The sequence below is a fragment of the Meriones unguiculatus genome, chromosome 1, assembly GCF_030254825.1.
Source record: "Meriones unguiculatus strain TT.TT164.6M chromosome 1, Bangor_MerUng_6.1, whole genome shotgun sequence".
In the NCBI taxonomy this organism is placed as follows: domain Eukaryota; kingdom Metazoa; phylum Chordata; class Mammalia; order Rodentia; family Muridae; genus Meriones; species Meriones unguiculatus.
Window position 1 is genome coordinate 170797244 of NC_083349.1, and position 20919 is coordinate 170818162.

Genomic DNA, 20919 nt, shown 5'->3' on the forward strand with positions numbered 1-20919 from the left:
AAATCAATCAGATTTCTTTATTGTAGAATGTCTCCTGTCCTTTGAAATGAGCTAAGAGGAAGGGTGTTGCCTATGTACATGCTGAAAGATTATATTCCTGAAATAATGACTTCAAATGGTGATCATGGGAGCCAGGATTCCTAAGAATCAATGTGTCAATGACAGGGATGATAGGTTCTGGAAAAAAGATTATTAGGCATCTTCATCATTGAATGGACAACACAGAATATGCTTAAAAGTGAAGATGGCAGCATTATAAAGAGATGTAAGTTAATGAGCATATCATCCCTTTTGATCCATTCTTGACTAGAATGTCATGATATTGTGCATGGATGATTTGGGGATCTTTGGGGAACTTTGTATCCAGTTGGGATGATGCTTTGCTCATGTTTCCAGAGATGTGTGAGCAAAGAGCTCAGGTATCCTACAAAGGCAAGTCGTGAAGCAGGAGCCACCACAATGTGTGCAGCGCAGAAGAGGGGATGCTTTGAGCTTGCCAACAGGCACTCAGCTTTGTCAGAGCATCAAATGGAGGCTCCTGTGCTGGAGAGGCAGAGCAGGAGGGGAACCCGGCACAATTTGGAGAGATCATGGAGAGAACCCAGGATCACTCGCTTCAGCTCTGCTTTGGCCCATTGTAGATGGCTCCAGAGAAAGTCAGCTCATCAGGCCTTCCTGGAAACTGGTGGCTCCTGGGTGTTCTCCTTAGGTGAGAAGCTGTTCTTTTTAGTGGATAACATTCAAACTAAATATTTTTTTTTTTCTTACAAATCAGGCCATTGTCATCCAGTTCAAATCACTGCAGACAACTGTATTGTTTTTAACTAATCGAGGGAGGATACACGCTATAATGTTCCCCGGAGACTGTGGCAGATTGGGTAAAGTTTATAGAGAAGATGAGTGAAGTCAAAACTGCAGCAGTCATTAAGGTATAGTAATTGTTGTTATGAACATGTATCATGTGACAGATGTGGGGTTGGCAACTGGGTCTTTTTATTTCTCTTTAAAGAATGAGAAATTTTAGGTCCTTCAACTGTATGACAGAGAAGTTGGACATGGCAATCCAAGTTCTGGATGTCAGAGTAGCAACATCATTTAAATTCTTAGGTAATGCAGTTGGGGTGTAGCTCAGTATAGAAGGTTTTCTTAGCATGCTTAATACCCTATGGTGTAATTCCTATGCCAAAAAAAATTAATAGTTTTCTTTGTCTTTTATGCAGGCCAAGCCTAGGGCCAAGCCATAAATAACTATAATGCCCTGGATCATTATGTACTCTGAGATTAGCTGTTTAGAAATGTGTTGAATATTTGATGGTTGCTGTAAAACCTCAATTCTACATATCAAAAATTAGATTAGTAATACTTAACCCATGAAGTTCAAATCATGTAAAGTTTAATTGTGAATAGCATATTCTCTAAGGTTTTCAAGAACATATAAGTGATTTTTTAAAGTGCATCCACTATGCAGGTTAGAAACAGACTAAGCACATATCACCTCATTTGGGGTTTAAGGCTCATCAACCCTGGCATTTTCTTTAAATGGCAATGAAAGGCCTTGATTATTTGAGCTGAGATGCTTGCAGAAATTCACATAAATTATTTAACGTAGCTGTTCTCTGACATGTGTCTTTAGGAATAATTCCATCTTAACCTAGCACAAAATAGATTTGGGGTTAAAAGTCCTGGGCAGGAAGCTCAATTCCTTATCATTTGTGGGTCTCAATTACCTAGTTCATCAATGCCCATGCTATTTGCTAACCCAACCCACAGTAATATAGTCAGGGGCAATTGACATAACGTGTTTGGAAGTGCTGTGTGAGCTTTGTGAAGTGGACACCTTAAACTCATCATCAGCTTTAGAGGAGGGTGTCCACAGGTGTCTGCTGCAAGGTCGATTAGGATACAGGGGGAAGTGGAGGGGGATGTGAGATGTCATCTTTCTCATCCGGTGTCTGCCTGTGTTGTCTCTGAAGTTGAATTCTACCTAGTTATTCTCTATCTGTTTCTTAAGAAGCTTCTCCCGCTGATGCAAGAAATTTGGGAAGTAAAGAAAGGAGATCTGAATAGGATTCTAAGATTTCTTACTGCTCTCCATTCTAGGTGATTCCTGTCCTTTTACTGCTGGCCTTGTAAGGGATGCAGTCAGCATTTGTAAGTCTAATTGGATTCAGTTGTTCCTAGAGAGATACCTGCCAGAGGCATAGTGTATTTTGATTAGCCTGCTGTGTTTCTGCAAAATTACAACTGTTATTCCTTTCTTTCAGAGAACATAAAAGCACAGCCTGGACTCTTTTGCCAAAGAACTTTCTGTCCCACATTTTTACTGGGCAGATACCAGGTGCCAACAAGCAAGTGATCCTTCAGGAATTTCACTTCGGCGCTGCTGAGGACAAAGGGGTCATTTAAAACTTGCACAATCCTGGGCAAGCGCTGCACCTAGTGTGAAACATGGAGCCTGATTAATTGGGCTGTCACTCCCAACAATTCTGAGCTTTTGGCCTTTTCATTCGACAGGCAGAAAGAAGAAAGTAACATTCCTACAATTAATTTTCACAACCTTGAACCAAGAGAATGTGAAAGAGGCTGGGTATTTCTCAACCATGAATTTCTTCCCCAGATACTACTTAACTTCACTGGTTCATTTCAGTTGTCAGAGTAGGGTAACATGTTAAAGTCTGAATGCCCCATACCATTCCTATACACTCACTCTCAAGAAAACACCCCACATGCCGCCCCCCTCCAAATACACAGCTTTGAAAAATAAAGTATTTGAAAATCTAAGTTCATTTTGTTAGTGCTTTGGAACTTTTAGGAAATATGTGTTTGTTTGTTCTGAGATTTATATTTTTCCACCATGTATCTTCTTACTTCAGTTAACCATTGATGCCGATATTTGTGGTAATGGTCATAACAGCTGGCTTATGTTGAGTGCTCTTTATGGGCAGTATAGTCTCAGAAACTGCAGGCTCATGAAGACTTGGCACATGAAGAAATAGAAGGATAAGTAAGTGGGTAATGACGTCACTTGCTGGAGGGTGCATGTTTCCTACAAATTTAAGCTTTTGCCAATATTATGTACTCTTTTACACATGTATGTTCAAATTTAATATTTCATTGCATTCATTTATTTTGCATGTGTGTGTACACATACTTTGGAATTAGAAGATAACTTGCTGGAGTTGCTGAGCCTTTCCACTATGTTCTGGTCCTCACATTTAGTGGCAAGAGCTTTTACCCTCTCACTGGCTCATAGATGCTCAAATTTAAGATGTCAGGCAAGCATTGTATTTTAAAAGCCAAAATACTCTGAAGCCCCCACCCCCCAGATAATTTAACACCAAATACCTCTTCTGGTTTTGGTCCTGCTCTGATTATTGAAACAGGGAATGGGTTAAAAAAAGATCTCCTAATCTCAAAGTGGGAAATGACAGATTAAACTATAGCAGGTGATTTTTTCCTCTCTCTTTCTGTCTCTCTCTGTGTCTTTATCTATCTATCTATCTATCTATCTATCTATCTATCTATCTATCTATCTATCTATGGAAGTAAATGTTCTTGTGTATGCATACCTCCAAGCCAAAGATTGATGTCCAATATGGTTCCCCATCATGCTCCATAGTCTTTTTGAAGACAGATATCTCACAGAATCCAAGTCTTGCTGATTGTCTAGACTGGTTGATGGATTCCCTAAGGGCTACCCATCTCTGCCTGTCTCCCCATCTCAGGGTTCACAGATGCCTGCTGTATGAGGCTTTTACATGGATGCTGGGATCAGAACTCAGGACCTCACATTTTGGCCACAAGCAACTTAAAAATTGTGCCATCTCCCTAGCTGCCCCCGCCACCACTATGTTTTGTTTTTATCTATCTATCTATCTATCCATCCATCTATCTATCTATCTATCTATCTATCTATCTATCTATCTATCTATCTTACATCCTGATAGCAGCACCCCCCTGTTAGCCCTGTAAGTGTCCCTTTCACTTTCACTGGATGAAGCCTTTCAGCAGACAGTTACACTAGGCTCTTGTCTACAGGCATTGTAGAATATCATTAATAATATCAGAGGTTGGCTCTCTCCAATGGGATGGTTCTCAAGTTGGACCTGTCTTTTGTTGGCCATTCCCTCAATTTCTGCTCCTTCTTTATCCCTCCACATCTTGAAGGCAGGACAACTTTGGGTCGAAGGTTTTGCGGGTGTGTTGGTGGCCCCTGTTGGATGTCCAGCCTGGCTACAGGAGGTGGCCACTTCAGGCTCCACAGCCTCCACTGCTAGGAGTCTCAGCTGGGGTAACATAGACTTTCTGTGGCTTCCCCTATCCCAGGTCTCTGGTATGTCCCAGAGATGGCCACCATCTCAGATTTCCATTCACTCACCTTCCCTGGATTCTCCCTATTGCTAATCCCACCCCTGCTCCTCTCCTACCGAATTCCTTCTATCCATCTATCTTCAAAGCCTATTTTATTTCCTCTTCTGAGTGATAGTCAAGCATCCTCCCTTGAGCCCTCCTTGTAACTTAGCTTCTTTGGGTCTGTGGATTGTAGAGTGGTTATCCTGGACTTGATGGCTAATATCCACTTATAAGTGAGCACATACCATGTGTATGTTTCTAGGTCTGAGTTACTTCACTCAGGATGATCTTTTCTAGTTTCATCCATTTTCCTGCAAAATTTCATGTTGTCCTTGTTTTTAATAGCTGAGTAGTATTCCATTATGTATTGATTTTGTTTATTAACACAAATCTCACCTAATACTGGGATGTCAAGTATGTCCTATCAGACTCAGCCATTATGAGCCATTTTAAATAACAGAAATCTCAATCTTAATATGAATTAATAAGTTTAAAATATGAGTGATGATGATAAGCCAGGATGTCTCAAACTGGATCCAGATTAGAAATTTCAAGGAGCAAAACAAAAAAAAACCCACTAATTTATGTGAAACATTTGATAGGAGATAAAAGAGAGCTGGAGTTGAAGCTCAGACGTAGAGTATGCGCTTAGCATATTCAGAGCCCTGCTTTCCATACCCAGCCCTGGAAGAAAGGAAAATCATATAGATGCTCAAAGTACTAGAAAGGGCAGCCTTTGACAGAAGACATTTCCATAAAATAAAAATGAAATTGCCAGCAAAAGTCAGTTTTATTAGCCTAGTTTAAAAAGCATATTTGGTAGCCATTAAAAAAGGAAAAATGGATTGAAGATTTGGGATTTAGGAAGCTGCATAGAAACACAGATCCCTGGAGAAAGCCTTTCAGTGGCACGGAGAGGAAGAACTGCAGTGAGGTGACTATTTTTTTTTCAGTTATTTTATTTTATGTCACTTATTTTAAGGGGATAGGGTCCTGTAGTGTTTTACCACAACACAAGAATGACCACTCTCAGAGTTTATATAATATCTGGATCAATATGAAATGATTCACGACTCCTTATGTTCTACCTGACAGGACAGTAAACCTTCAAGTGGTCCTCAGACACCTCTGTGCCCCAGAGCTGTGCCTTGTGTCATGAGAAAAATGTTTCTTTTTTTTTTTTTTTAAAGTTCATTGTGGGGGCTCAAGAGATTCTTGTACTTGTGATGTCAACAACTTGAGTTTTTACTATTTCTCCATTTGATTTTCTGCCCTAACCGGTGCTTGGTATGATGGTGGAAGCCCAAATCAATCCTGGTCAAGTGGCTACCTCTTTGTTTCTGCCCGCTGCTGTTGCTTTTCTGTCAAATGGTGTCAGACTTTCTATATACAAAGACAGACATGCTTACTTAACTTAGATGGAGAGGGAGGGGCCCAGGGTCTCTCCGCTCTGCCCCAGGGAGTTGCAGTCTAGGCTCACAGTCATTCCTGGGAGGGGGGCGGGTGCTGCTCAACCCAAATTAAGTCAGTGCTGGGTCTGACATGTAAATGAGCGCAGGCTCCTTGGCTCTGTCTGCCCTTTCAGAAGGTAATCAAGTCAAATTATCTATGAGAAGAAATGAGGCTCATGGCTGAGAGAGGGTGTGCAAATGAAAACCAGATTCAGGGGGTGGCCTGCATGAGAAAGTACGGGAAAGGAGAAGGTATGTGTGTCAGGAGGTGAGAAGGGGGTGTGAGGGTGAGATTTTCTCTCCAGGCCCAGACACTAGTTTCTCAATATACTTATTTCTGGTTGTGTCTCTGTATACTCTTGTCCCCTTTTGTATCTTTTTACATTTTTCTGGATCTCCTGAAACTAAGCAGTGTATTTTAAGATGGGAGGGAGGGGTAAATCTTTGAGAACTGGTGAAAGAAAAGATGAGAAAAAAGTAGGGCTCTGAGCTGAGTAACTGTCATCTAGGAAGGGCAGAGGCCATCTACATCTCAAGGCTGCCCTTCTTGGTCTAAGCCATTTTTTTTTCCAATGAACTCTGAAACACATCTGAATTCTCATGACTCTTGGCTCTACAACAGCACTTTTACTCTCAGAGGACATTTGGCAGTACCTCGAGGCATTTGAAGTTGGCACATCATTGAAAGGTGAGATTTATTGCTGACACAGTTGAGACCAGGCAGCTGCTAGACACTGCTTCAGAATGCCAGGACGGTTTTCTGCATGTAGAAATATCTGCCTCAAAATGTCAACTGTGCCCAGACTGAGAAACCTGATGAAGGAAAAACAACAATAATGGTGCCTTGAAGTAAACTGCCCTTTCCAGCTGCCTATGATTTTCTTCTTCACTATGAACTTAACATCATCCCCTGTCCCTTCTTTTGCATCAGGAGTCTGAAGTCAAACTGAGGGTTACTTCTTTAGTAGTAATCTGTTTCTCTTGAAAATGCAGCAGAAATGTTATAAGCAGTCATGTGAGGCACTTTATTGATCTAGGCTTATTCCTCCTTCTAGCCTTGAAAACTATAGTTTCCCCTCTCTGATCAAAATCAGATCCAAAACATCTGCTAAAACTAGACTTTGGGAACTAATAACATCTCCTTCCCATGCTTTAATGTGTATCTATGTGAAATCATGGAGATTTAAAGGAGAATGAATCCAATATGGTACTCTTTATAGAGTGTGGAGCTGGAAAGAGAGAAAACCACCTTATTATGCCTTAAGACTGGATACCATCAGACAAAGGGTCTCTCACCTAGACAGCATTGCTAGACAGATTGAGGCTGTTCAACAAACGACCATTTGGATCTCTATATTTGCATCTAAGTGGCAGCTCAGCAATGGCACCCTGAAGCCCTTCGGGCTTGTTCTTTGACATTCGCGGGCTACTTCTTTATAACCACCTTTGCGTGATGATCAGCCCTTCTAAACATCCTTGACGGTGTCTTTGCAACCCACAGGGTCAGCTTCTGCTCCTGCTCCCATGTAGTCTCTTGAGGAGAAGCCCCTCCCCCCTCTCTCTATCAAGAGCAAGCACTTAACCCAAGATTTCAGAAGCTCACACGGGTTTGTAACCGTAAAAGCTCTTCCATAGGCACAGTCAGCAATTCCAAGAGATCTGACTGGTAACAGAACTCTGCTCTCACAGAAGCAAAGGAACTTGTGAATTGTATCAAGGAAAGGGTCATTGTCTGCTTAGGACTCTCCTTTTACGCTAAGCTTGAAGGTAGCTGCAGTCATAGGCCAGATTGTATTGGGGCGCAACCGGAGTAAGAAAACACACTTCCAGTTTATAGAAAGACTGTTTCTGTACCACTTTCCTGTCTTTTCCTTTCCGTTCCTGCTGCCCTAGCTCCAATTTTCTCTCTCCTTATTTTTTCTTCTCTCTCCCACTCTAAAGAGCCATTCAACGGGGTTTTACTTCGCTGTGACAAAAGCACCATTTCACATTTCTTTCTGGTTCAAATGCCTGGAAGGAGATTCAAATGGTGGCTTGAAGAGCTTTGGGCCTCCAGTAATAGGATTCTTGGGCTCAGTGACGGAAACCCATTAAGAAGCATATAGATTACATTTCATTTAAAATTCTCACACTTTCGATTAAAGGAAGAAATGGAAGTTCAAAGAGATGTTAATTTTATTCTTCCTCAAGAGACCATGGACCAATCATTCACTCTTTGTTCAGTTCTTACTCTGTAAGTTCAGAAAGGCACACTAAATAATCCTTCTATCCTTTCTACTTACTGTGGCCCTGACAGTTTTGGATGCCTCAGTGAGAATTCACCCCACCTGGACACTACTTCATCCTTGCTCTGTTGTTGTCCTGTGGTTCTTAGGAAAGCAATAAAGTGTACTCTGAGACTCTGTTTGTTCACTGGGCAACATGCACTGGTTTTCATTGTGCATAAAAATGGAGAAAGACATGAAAACAAACAGTCCCCTCAAACATACAAGCCTCATGGAATGGAAGCCCTTATCTTATATTTTCTTTCTTTCTTCATCGTGGGAGCTGGGGAAGGAGCTGTGACGAAGTGCTTGAGAACAGCTTCTCCAAAGGGACCTTAGGAAATTGCCTTGTTTTAAAAGGCTGAACTCTGATTAGCAGATTGAAAAGCACAAGGGCTGAGGAATTTATTCCTCACAGCCCTTCAGTCTCTCATTCAGTTAGCCTTTGCTTGCTCAGAAGGAGTGTGGCACAAGTGATTGCAAACAGGTACAGGGAGAGTCCCAGCCTGGTCTGAACAGTGGTCCAGCAGAGGCACAAAACTGCACTTTTTCTGGAACCAGTGCTGTGGCTTTAAGATGGAGTTCTGTTTTGTGTGACCCCCTCCAGCCCGGTGGTCAGACACTACTTCAAATACAGTGTACAGGAAAACAACTAAGGAAAACACCCCTTGTGAGGCCTGTCAGTGGGCCTCAATGCCAAGATTTCCTCCCTTTACTCAAGAAGAAAAACTCACTGAGTGTTTAAATGAGTGAAGTAGCCTCCTAACGTCCTGGGGATGAGACAGAGAAAAAGACAGGTGGTTCCTGCCTCCAAGAAACTCAGAAAGAAGGGACAAAGAAAACAAGCCCTTAAGGACATCATGTGACAGCTTTGAGCTGGGTGTGCAGTAGAACTGTCTCCTACATCCTCCGATCCTCCTACAGAGTGACATTTCACGAAGTTGAATAAACAGAGAGATGAAATAATTGGTTCGGTTCCACTAGACTTGTCAGGGGATTTCATAATCTTTCAAATCCTTGCTTAAAGATCCATGCAGGGTGTCAGGCTCTCATTCAGCTGAAGAGCTTAACTCCTTGTGGATACAGTCCTTTCATCTCTCCAGTAACCCTGCTGCAGATATTTTTTATAAGGTGTTTTCCAAGTGGAATACTCCACTTGATTAATAGTACAATATAGGTGCTTTTGATCTGTAATTGGGCTTCTTTAAAGATTTGTTTTTATTATTCTAACTATGCATGAGCATATGTATGTGGATATACGCACAGGAATGCACAAACCCGCAGAATCCAGAAGAGTATATCAGGTACCCTTGTGGTGAGGGTTCCAAGTGGTTGTGAGCACCCCAATGTGGGTGCAGGAAAATAACCAGTCTTCTGCAGGACCACCATGTGCTCTTAAATTCTGAGCCATCTTTCCCTCCCTCTGCCTCCTGTGTGTGTGGGTGCATGTGTATGTGCATGTGTGTACATGAGCACACCTGTGCTCACATACACATGCTATGGTGCATGCACGGAAGTCAGAGGACAAATTGCAGGAATCAGTTCTCTCCTACTACCACACAGGTCCAGAGATTGAACTCTGAGTATCGGACTTGGTGGGAGGACAGCTACTGGACGAGCTATCTTACCAGCCAATAAATTGGGCTTCTCAAACTGTGATTTTTCTCTTAGATTCCTCTGCTCTTGTTTTTAGGTTTTTGTTGTGTGTTGTTTTATTTTGTGTTGTTGTTGTTGTTTTCCCAAATGCTCTTTTCGACCTGCTTCAGTAGTGTACTTTCTCTGGCTTCCTGCAATGTTGGCACTGCCTGAAACCTCACTCTTGAATTGGGTTCTCTCTCTTTCTACTTTTCACTTTTCTCTGGTCAGATAATTCGCTCTGCCACTTCTGTTAGCATGCAGCTTCAATGGTACAGGTCCAAAGATCACCCCATCTCAGGAGAGAGATGTCATAGCATGGTCTGAACAGAGGTCCAGCAGAGACACAAAACTGTTTTTTAGGGGCCAGTGGCCTGGCTTTAAGATGAAGGAGCTCTCTTCTGCGGGACCCCTCCTGTCTGGTGCTCTGCCCCAATAACATACTATGGATGCTGTGCAAGCACACTTCTTTCTCAGTGTGGATTGACACTTGCTATCCATTCTCACTATCTCCTGGTTACATTCTTTAGTGCTTAGGGAACTGACAAACCTCCAGTCCAGGTGGCAATCATATTCCACTCATGAGATGAGTTCACACAGTGTTTGACAGGTGATGGTGTGATCTGGAGCATCTGCTGTTGTTCTGCATGTTGCTGTAGGGGAGGTGGGAATGTTTGCTCGTTTGTTGTTTGTTTCTCATTACAGAGTTCCCTTTAGGTAGCATTTCAGCTCTTAGCTGAACTCGTGGGAGTTGAAAGCACTCTAGAAGGTGATAGGATCCTGAGATTTGTATTGCAGGCACACCTCAGTGTTTCTTTTTAAATTTCTTGTTGTAGTAAATAAAGAGGGTGTTGTGCTAACTAATGTTTGTTATTAGCCCTATATTTATTGTGGCAGTATTATTTAACCTGCTATCACAATTAGTAAGACACAGACACCTGTTAAATTTGATAATTGCCTTATTTACCTTGGGCTGGGCAGATAGTTCACCTATGTTGTTTCAGCAACCTCACCGTCCACCTCCCGTCCAATGCCGTCCTCCTTAACCATTCTCATCTAGGCTTTTGTCTATCCATAATTTTATAAATACTTGCTTGTATTCTTCATTTGGGCCTTTCCATGCCGTTATTAGAGTCCTTCCTCCTGGCCCACTTGATTTCTTCTCTATGCCAACCCACTGAGGCACCCTCATTTCTGCTCTCTTCCTGTCTATCTGTTTCCCATGACTCTCTTGAATTGAAAGCCTGGGAACCTTAGCTACTCCTACCCCATTGGCCAGGTATAGGTCTTTAATCAACCAATCAGGTGTAACGTCTTAGGCAGGTTGACACAACAAAGATAAGTTTAAATTCGGGCAGTACCCAGATATTGAGGGTCAGTAGTCAGCATCAAAATACAAGCATCAGTCCAACCCCCAACAATTTCTCTAAAATTTCATTAACTACGGCTGCAGAATAGCAAACACACGCTTAGTTCCCACAACATGAAAACTTTCATAAAGTGTTCAGAGGGCGGCAGTGTCAGGGCTGAAAACAAGGCTAAGAGCTCTCCCAACCTGAGCTCTCCCACAGGATGGAGTTGGAATGTTTGGATACAGTGAAGATGGGATTAAGATGTATGCTCCTTTAGTTTATCCTGCTGTCCAAGTGACCTGATGCGATTTGTTGGAAATCGTTCCTTCCCACACTGACGTGTCTTATTTGTGACAATTGAGGTATAATTATATGTTAGGATGTTTTTATATTTTTGTTCCTTTTGTTTATGTGCAAACTAATTCTACATGACCGGTGTAGTCATATCATTATAGTACCTGACATCTTACAGTAAGTCCATGAAGCTTTAAAAAAAGATTATTAGCAATTTACATTTCCATATTTTTGTAGATATCGGCTTATGAATTTTTATGTTCACAAACATACACATATTTTCTTTTGAATTTTAATTGGAATGCCACTAAATATAGATAGTAGATATTTAATTAATTTTTATCCCACTATGTTCAGTCAGTGCTGTCCATATGTGCCTGATATGATATGGAGTCATTCGTTATAGCATGAACAACTTACCAATGGTCATATCCATTAAGAAGAATGACTGTCTCTCCAGCTGCCACCAACTTCCAATAGGTCTTCAGACAGGGATCTCTCCCCATTACATGCTGCAGTTTTTAACTGGCTTGGTCTTAGGTGGGCCTGGTGAAAATAACTACAGCTTCTGTGATTTCATGGTTACAGAGGTAAAATTACATATTTTGAAGAATTGGAGTTTTTCTATTCGTAGCTTTGGAACCTATGACCACAATGGAGAATTTTATTTACCGAGATGTTATTTATCTCAAGTGAGTTTTGCTGTATCCAAGGTAGATATGTTTGCACATTTATCTTCAGCTTATTAGTGAACGTTGGATGTCTTTAATAGGAGCATAAGTGGGACTATTTTGTATTTTATTTCTTATCTATAGAAAATCCAATTATTTTATATTTGTTTTGTATACAGTATTCTTGCTAAACACAGTCACTAATTTTAATCAATTTTGAATTATTTTGACCTACAGATTCATATTGTTTCTAAATAATAACCTTAATTTTTTTGTATAATTATGGTTACTTTTCTTCAATATTTTCTAGAAACACTAATTAAATATTTTTAGCTGTGTGTCTGTATGTGTGTATGTGCACATATTTGCAGATATCTGCAGATGTGATAACAGGGCATCAGATCCTCTTGAAGCCGCAGTTACAGATGGTTCCTGGGAACCAAGTCCAAGCTCTCTACAAGAGCAATAAGCACTGTTCATCACTGGGCAATATCTACAGCCACCTCTAATAAATTTGTTTGAAATTGGTGTTGTCATGAGCCTATTTATTATTAGTTTCAGAATGAAAATTCGCAACAGGTTATTGTTAAGTTCTGACCAGTCAAGCATTTGGAGAAGTCCAGCAGCATCTGGCTCCATGGTCAACCGAAGGATCATGGAAAGAGCAGGCAGGGCTCTCTCAGGGAGCATATAGCAACCATGAGATACTTTCAGCAAAGATACCTTCCAGGACAACATGCAAGCCTGAGGGGTCAGCCAGAAAACAGCCCGTGTTCACTATATTCGGGAGGAACAATGGCCACCATTTGTGCCGCTCCAGAGATGGTTCCCTGACCATCCTGGGGATCAGGAGGGAGGCCAGAATTAAAGTCAAGGCCAGGAAGAGGGTTTTTCTTGATTAAAGCCATGGGACTAATATATCTCAGCCCAGCTGGACTGACTGCCCTCCTTCCCAAGGCAGGAATCGCACATACAAAAGAAGAAAGTTCATCATTACCTCATGATAGCTCTTCCTCTGACCCACAGGTCTACCCTCCAAGCCCATTTTTCGTCTTTCACTGTACAATCAATAAAATAAAGTAAATAAATGAATGAAGAAATCTACATATCAAGCTTTAGGAAGCACTATTACTAATTTGTGAAAGGCTTCGTAGTGAATGTGTTTTGTATTTTGTCAACTGATTTTGCTGTATAAATTTATCTAGACGACTATACATACATACATACATACATATATATATACATAATTGTCTAGATAAATAGACGATTAGATTATTTATTGTCTAGATAAATAGACACTATACATACATATATATTTGTATATATATATATAAGTGTATAAATATATATATATATAGTGTCTTATTTTTTTGTCTGTCATGGTAGGGAATTCTCAAATTTATTTTCAAATATTGCCTCATCTATTCTTGAACCAAAACTGGACTGGACTGATTGGACTCTAGTGTGCTTTAAAATATGTTCTTAGATTTAACTTGTTATCTTGAATTTTAAATTAATTGTTCATCTGTGCTTACATCAAAGCATCATTTGTAATTTTCCATCCTTACTCTATTCTTGTTAAATTTTTTGGAGGGAGAATTACTCAGTCTGCTCTCCAGGAGACTGGGCTATTTTTATAATTCATCATTGAAGACACTGTTTTCTCTTTCTTCTTTGACATTTTCTCTGTTCTCTGTTTCTCTAAAGAGAAGTCTCACAGTGTGACAGGGGAAGCCTCTAACTGTGTAGCTTAGCTAGTCTACAATCTGTGAGCTTCCTATGTCAGCTTTCCATGTGTTTCCATGATACAGAATGCCAGCACTCCTGGACGAAGTTTAAGTCGAGAAGATTTTATCTTATCCAACCCATCAATGTGATTCTTTTAAAGTTATTGATAAGAATCTGTTCTTATTTTTAATGTCTGCTCTTTATCCCTTGTTATTACTGGGCTTCCTGTTCTTTTTTTTTTTTTTAATTCATTGTTTTGGTTAGTCTACAAGTACTGGGTTTCGTTATGACATCTCCATACTCAGATATCAATGTATAATGGCTCATAGGCATCCTTAGTAGACAACACCCTTGATTGTCTGCTTCCCCATCAAAAAAAATCTCCCTCTACTTCCATGTCACATAAACGTATATGAACACATATGTATATATGTACATCTAGATACCACATGAAAAATATGCAATGTTTAATTTTTCTCTCCAAGATATTTCTTCCTTTTGTTTCCTCCTCTTCCCTTTTTGGGGCACCTTTCATTCTCTTCACAGACAGACTGGTTTCATGTCAGACACACACACACACACACACACACACACACACACACACAAGCACGTTCACACCCACTTTATATTCAAAAATAAATTCTGTAAATTATATGATATTTGTCTCTCTAGGCTGGCTTATTCCACTTGACATTTTGATTTCCAGTTTCATCCATGTTCCTGAAAAAGATATAATTCTATTATTTTTTAATTAAATGTTTGGGGTTTATGTAATTTCTACCCTTCCCTCCCCCTTCAACTCATCCTGTATCCCTAAAAATCCCTCTAAATTTCATGACCTCTTTTGAAATTACTGGTGTGTGTGTGGTGTGTGTGTGTGTGTGTGTGTGTGTGTGTGTTTAAGACAGTCCGCTGAGTCAGTTTAGTGTTTCTTCTGTGTGTGTGTGTTTAGAGTTGACTAATTGTGATTGAATAACATTATCAGGGAATTCCTTTCTAGTAAAGACTCATTCTGCCTCTCTCAGCAGCAGTTTATTGCCTGTAGCTCTTCATTTAGAGGTTGAGCCTTATGAGATTTTCCCCATCACATTGGCGTGTCAACTGATGTTTTTGTGGCCATGTCTTATTTAGGCTACCATATTTTTGTGATCTCACAGTTGCAGCTTACTTGTCGTGTGTGTGTGTGTGTGTGTGTGTGTGTGTGTGTGTGTACAAAGTACGCTATGTTACAGCAGACATCCTGGTCCTCTGTCTCTTAAAATAGCTTCACTTGCTCTTCCATGTGGGTACTGGAAATTTAACCCAAGCCCTCTGTAACAAGTACACTTAAAAACCCAGCCATCTCTCCAGCTACCTGTGGCTTTCTCAGGCATCCTTTGTATTTATTTATTTATTTTTTAATCTGTGCTCTTTCCATCTATTCCTGCCTGTCTTGTCTGTTAAACTACTTTTCTAGTTCTGTCTTTGTTCTCTCCTTTTCTATTTATCTCATGACACACTATCCCTCTCTTCAGCTTTTTTTCTCTACTTGTGTTTGTCCTTTTTTTTTTTTTTTTTTTTTTTTTTTTTTACTTTACAGATTTCTGCAGTGAATCCAGAATCCAGGTTATAGTCTGACATCTAAAGATCTAGTCATCAGCTCCACATATAAGAGAAAACATGTTTGTTTGTCTTTCTATGCCTTTTTCTTGATCCATCCATGTACCTGCAAAATTTCATTCTATTTTATTGCTGAATAAAACTCAATTACATATATACAACATTTTTTTCTTACCCGTTCATCTGTTGATGGTCATCTTGGCTGATTTTATACTTTGGCTTTTTTGAGTAATGCAGCAATAAACAGGATGTTGCAAGAATCTCTGTAGTGTACTTAAATTCTTTTGGATATGTACTCAGGAGTCTGAGTTATCTTAAAGGACTCACAGTTTCAGTTTGTAATGACTAAAATAGGCAGTAGTGATTGTTGGACGATAGTGTTTGTGAGCTGAGTTTCTGCAGAACTGTGCACCAAAAATGGCTGAAATGAGTTTTTATGCTATCTAGCTTTTCCCACTTTTAAATTTGTATTTATCTTTTATTGAAAATAGATTTTTATGCAATATATTCTGATTATGGTTTCCTCTCCAACCCTCTCACCCACACAAATTATGCAATGTCTTGTTCTTTCTCATTAGAAAACAAACAAGCTTCTAAGAAAGAAGAATATTTATTTGTTTGTCTATTTATGTATTTATTTATTTATTTGAGGTTTTATTGGGAGAGATTTTGTTTTCTTCATTTATTCCTCAGTCTATTTATCATTTTCTCTATATATACCCCCTTGATTTTACCTTTTAAACTTGGTGTATTTTTTTTTCTCCCGGAGGCTCTTAGGATGGCAATAAACCACTTATTTCACAAAGGTTCTGCTTAAATTTATTATTAGTTTGCTATTGAATATAAGTGTCTTTGAAATGCCTATAAAGAGAGATTTTTGCCGCTGTTTTTTAGTTTTAGTTTTTGCAACCTTCCCACTACACATACACACACGCGCGCGCGCGCACACACACACACACACACACACACACACACACTATGACGGGATCTAGTGTGTTGAGGATTTTCTTTCTGATTGCTTGGAGGACACAGCACCAAACATGGGTTATTTTCTTTTGCAGCCTGGCTTCCTGCCAATAAGTATTATGTCAGGGGCTGCATGTGAGACAGTGAGTGAGTCCAGCTTCCTACCTGTGCCGATCTGTTGATGTACAGCTTGGGAAATACACTCAAATATGCATAGCTCTCATTCCTTCTCTATGATCTAGTGCTGGGCACACTCAGCCTTCCTGGCCCCCATGTCAGTCAAGATTCTAGAAGGGGTTACCCTGCCTGTCTCTACTGAACTATAGGGCTACAACACCAATTTGATGTTTCTTGCTTCTTAACCTCCTTGAAGATGCCTGTTGTTTCACAAGGTGCTTGGGTATGGCATTGCCCTTATGTTGCTGCAGATTCAATCTCCTCAGCCTCAGGGCTTTTTACTCATGGTCTGCCTCTCCCTCCAGAGTACAGTCCTGTGTACACTATGTAGCAGCCAAGAGAGGCTGCCTGCTTTACTTAAGTTTCATCCCTTGGTGTGAGCCTCTAACTTTTTTTCAGCTTTAACTTTTTAGTAAAAGCTTTTATAAAAGTTTTCTAGAAAACTTTTATCCCACGGAAGCAGTGGGAGAAGCAGTGAGAATCCCAGTCTTTTAAGCCCCCAGCGCCCAGATACTAAGCAGAGTCCAGAGAGGGGAAAGCAGACGTGTCTTGGGTAATGACCACCTTCTGTACCTCGGTTACCAAGTCACAGAGATCCACCTATCTTCACTTTCCCAGTGTTGGCATCACAGCCTTGTCTGCATTTTCATGTGGACGATAGGGATGGATTCCATGTCCTCATGCTTGCACAGCAGGTCTTTTTCTGACCAAGCCATCTCTCCAGTCCTCTCAATGTCTTAAATTCTTGCTCATTTTGAACTGATGCATTTTGTTTCTTCCAATTAATCATGTTACATTGTTTAAAAAGATCTTTGATAAGAGTTACCTAAACCTTTGGCCTTCTCCAGCTGAGCTTTTGAAAACTTTTGTTGAGAGGCAGTTATCACCTACCTGTGTGCTGCTCTACCTCCTTGACTAGATACATGACAATTTTCTAGTTTGTGGGGGGGGAGGGGGGCTATGACTCCCTTCCCTACCCTTAAATGTGAAACTGTCCGACCTGTGGCTCAATGCTTAGAGTCCCCAGCAGGGGGCAGTGTTTTCTGAGATTGGGTCTGAGACCTGGTTGCCAGACTAGGGCTACCATGCGGGGCCAGAAGGCTATACCAGCATGGTTTCAGGCCTAGGTCTATGTATCTTGATTTGCCAAAATGTAACATGCACCCTAATCCTGCTGCTGCCAGGGCTCCAAGCTACCATGGATGTTACCACAATGGACTACATCCTTTTAAACGCTGAGCAAAATCATACCCTCCTCCCACTTTCACTCTTCTTACACCGGTTTCATCACAATAAGAAAAAAAAAATTATCTAATCCAGGAAAGAAACAAGAGCTGTTCTTTCCATTTGTGCCTTGACATTTACCAAGTCCTGATTTTACACCTGTTTGTTTTCAGCCGCTACCACTGCTGGTGGCTATTTAGGTGGCATTTTTTTTTTTTTTGGATTATTGTCCTTGCATATTTCCATTTCTCATTTGTGTGTTATGTGTCTTATTTAGGAACTACAGGTTGCTATAGGAAGACCCACACTGGCCTTCTAATGAGTATTAATAATGGAGAAGTATTCACTGTTCTGCATTTGGTCATAATGGCTGGCTTCCTTAATTTTATCATTATGTTACTTCATTCAATATAACATGATGCACTTTATTTGATATAATTTCTATCCATATTTTTAAACCTACTTTTGACATGAGGCCATAAATTTTGTGGCATGTAACCAGCAATTTCTATCCATTGTAACCTACATAACTACCATGAGTCAGACTGAATTAAAAGACCTGTGTTTAGAAACTCAAGTAGACAATAATCATATTGGCATTCTTAAATCCTATCGTTTGTAAAATATCTGTTCCTAACACTTGAATTATTAGCTAATGAAAGAAAAATAGTTGTGTATGCTATGATCAGAAAGGGTATTGTGTATTCTAGTAAGTTACAACCGTGTATTTTTCCTGGAATTAACTAAGTGCGTAGGCTTGAGCTTCAATTTGTGAAATGGTCACAATAACGAGATGCATCTTGAATAATGAACATCAGGATGCAGGGACATCTTGCACTTAGTGCTATATATCATGCAGCATAACAGTGGGTGACTATTGGCTGCTTCTCTGTATCAGCATGAAGATTTCAGTACATTGTGGTATTGTGGACAATCACATAGATCCAGAATGGGAAACAACATGAGTAAGTATTTATTGAAGGAAATGTGTTTTGTAACTTTAAGTTAAAGGGGCGGGGGCATCTTCAGCTGTCAGACCACATGTCTGGGGACAGCAGATGCCAAAGATAGGACCCGGGGATGTGTGGGAAGAAAGGTTAGCCTGGATAAAAACACAGTTTTCCTAAGGACAGTTTTAAACTCTATAAGGTGTCAGAACCCTTGGGAAGGATGTTCATATGGAAACAGGACTCTGGTGGCCGTTTTCAAGTTTAATAGTGCGTGGTGTGGGTTTACATTAGAACACAGATTCATTTCCGTCTCTCCAGTGTTTGAAACATAATCCCAGGGAGAAGTCACCAAGAATGTTTAATGATACAAATTTAGGCAAACCCGTGCCACAAGGGAGAATGTTGGACTGGCCTCAATTATGCAGAACTGCATAGACCTTCTCCTAAACCCATCTGTACATTTCTTCATACCATCTCATTAAAGCAAAGAACCTTACTAAATGTATACAGCAAGGTACTCCTGCATGACACACACTGGTCAAGGTCCTCATCTGTTAGTATCTGTTAGTACATGGTCAAGGTCCTTATGACCCATCATCTTCAGGTGTCCAACCGCTCTAGCTCGTCCTCTGTAAAAACTCTGTTGGCTTAGTTCATACAGAATCCCCTATCGTTATTATTTGGTGGTAATGTTCTCCCATTCGCAGGCTCTTATCCTCTGCTCCTGATAAAATCCGTCATAAAACTCCATTTTTACTGTATCCAAACCTACTGGGAGAGCCCAGGACAATGGCTGGCTTATCGTGGTTTTGTTTGCTTATTTTTATGTTGTTGGGGATTGAATCCTGTGCCTTAGATAGGTTAGGCAACCACTGTGCTACTGAACTGCATCCCAAGTACCCCCTTGGGATATTTTGATGTCCCATTGAATAATTTTATCCTTATCTGTTTGTATAAGAAGTGAATTAGAGAGGCTTCATAACTTGACCTATCTAATGAATAGTATAAACATCAGAACAGCGATTATGTCAAAAGAAAGGGAAGATCACCAGATGGTAGGACAGAGGACTATTGATTTTATTAAGATAAAACTATACTTTTTGCCTTTTATGGAGCTATAAGACTACTTAAAGTCATCTGTTAAAATGTATTTCAATGTTTTATTCACATTTATGAACTGCATAATATTTCTATCCTTTTAAATTTTAAAATAGATGAGATGTAGAAAATTAAGGATTTTGACAAATCTCGTTCTTTAAAGCTATAAGGTATACTTTAGTATATGTAATATAATTTTATTGTATGCAATACATTTCTAGCTATTCTCATTATGGTTATCTCCCTTAAAATAATATATGAGGTTTCTGATCTCCAGTTGGTTGACCCTCACTAGCCTTCCTCTAAGGCTGGTTCATCCTGATGTTAGATGTGCCCTTTTACTTGATATTTTCTTATTAAGAAGATCCAGTCTTATGTATACGAAACAATGGAGCAATCAATGTAAGTGAATTATGAATTAGTGACTATCCACATGATACCTGTAAACAACCAGTTACACCATACCCCACCTGTTAGCTGTCACTAAGTTGTGACAGTGGAAGGCTCAGTGGGGTCAAGTTTGCTTCAGAGAGAACCAGACCAATCCGTCGAGTCTGGGAATGACATCATTACAGACAGGAAGTGATCACATTCCCTCAGTACATTTTTTTTTCTTCCTTTCCCATATGTGAGAAGTTGCCTTTGGATTCCTACTTCAGTAATTCTAGAGTCTATTCATTGTTTTGTTGTTGTTGTTTTGTTTTGTTTGTTTTTCAGTTCTTACAAGGACAGAAACTTGTGGCTGTGTTTTTACCTAAGGCTTTGCCATTTTTGAGTTTTTCCTTGTCTTATGAGATGGTTTGGTTTGTACTGCTTTCTCTTCTTGCTTCCAAATTCTGTCTTCTCTCTGACACCCTCTCCACTTACATTGAAGACATCCCTTGATTTCTGAGGAAAAAAAGCATTATCCTCCCAAAATGTTAAGTCTGCTATTGCTCTGGATTAACTCATCAGTTTCACAAGTATGATGCAAGAGTTTCCATCTCAGCCAGCATGGTGCACATGCCTGTAATCCCAACAGCCAGGGAGGCAGAGACAGGAGAATATCTGTGAGTTAGAGGCAAGCCTAGTCTACAAAGTGAGTCCAGGACAGCCAAGGTTACAAAGAGAAACCCTGTTTCAATAAAAAAGTCCATCTCAAAACCCCATAAGCAAAA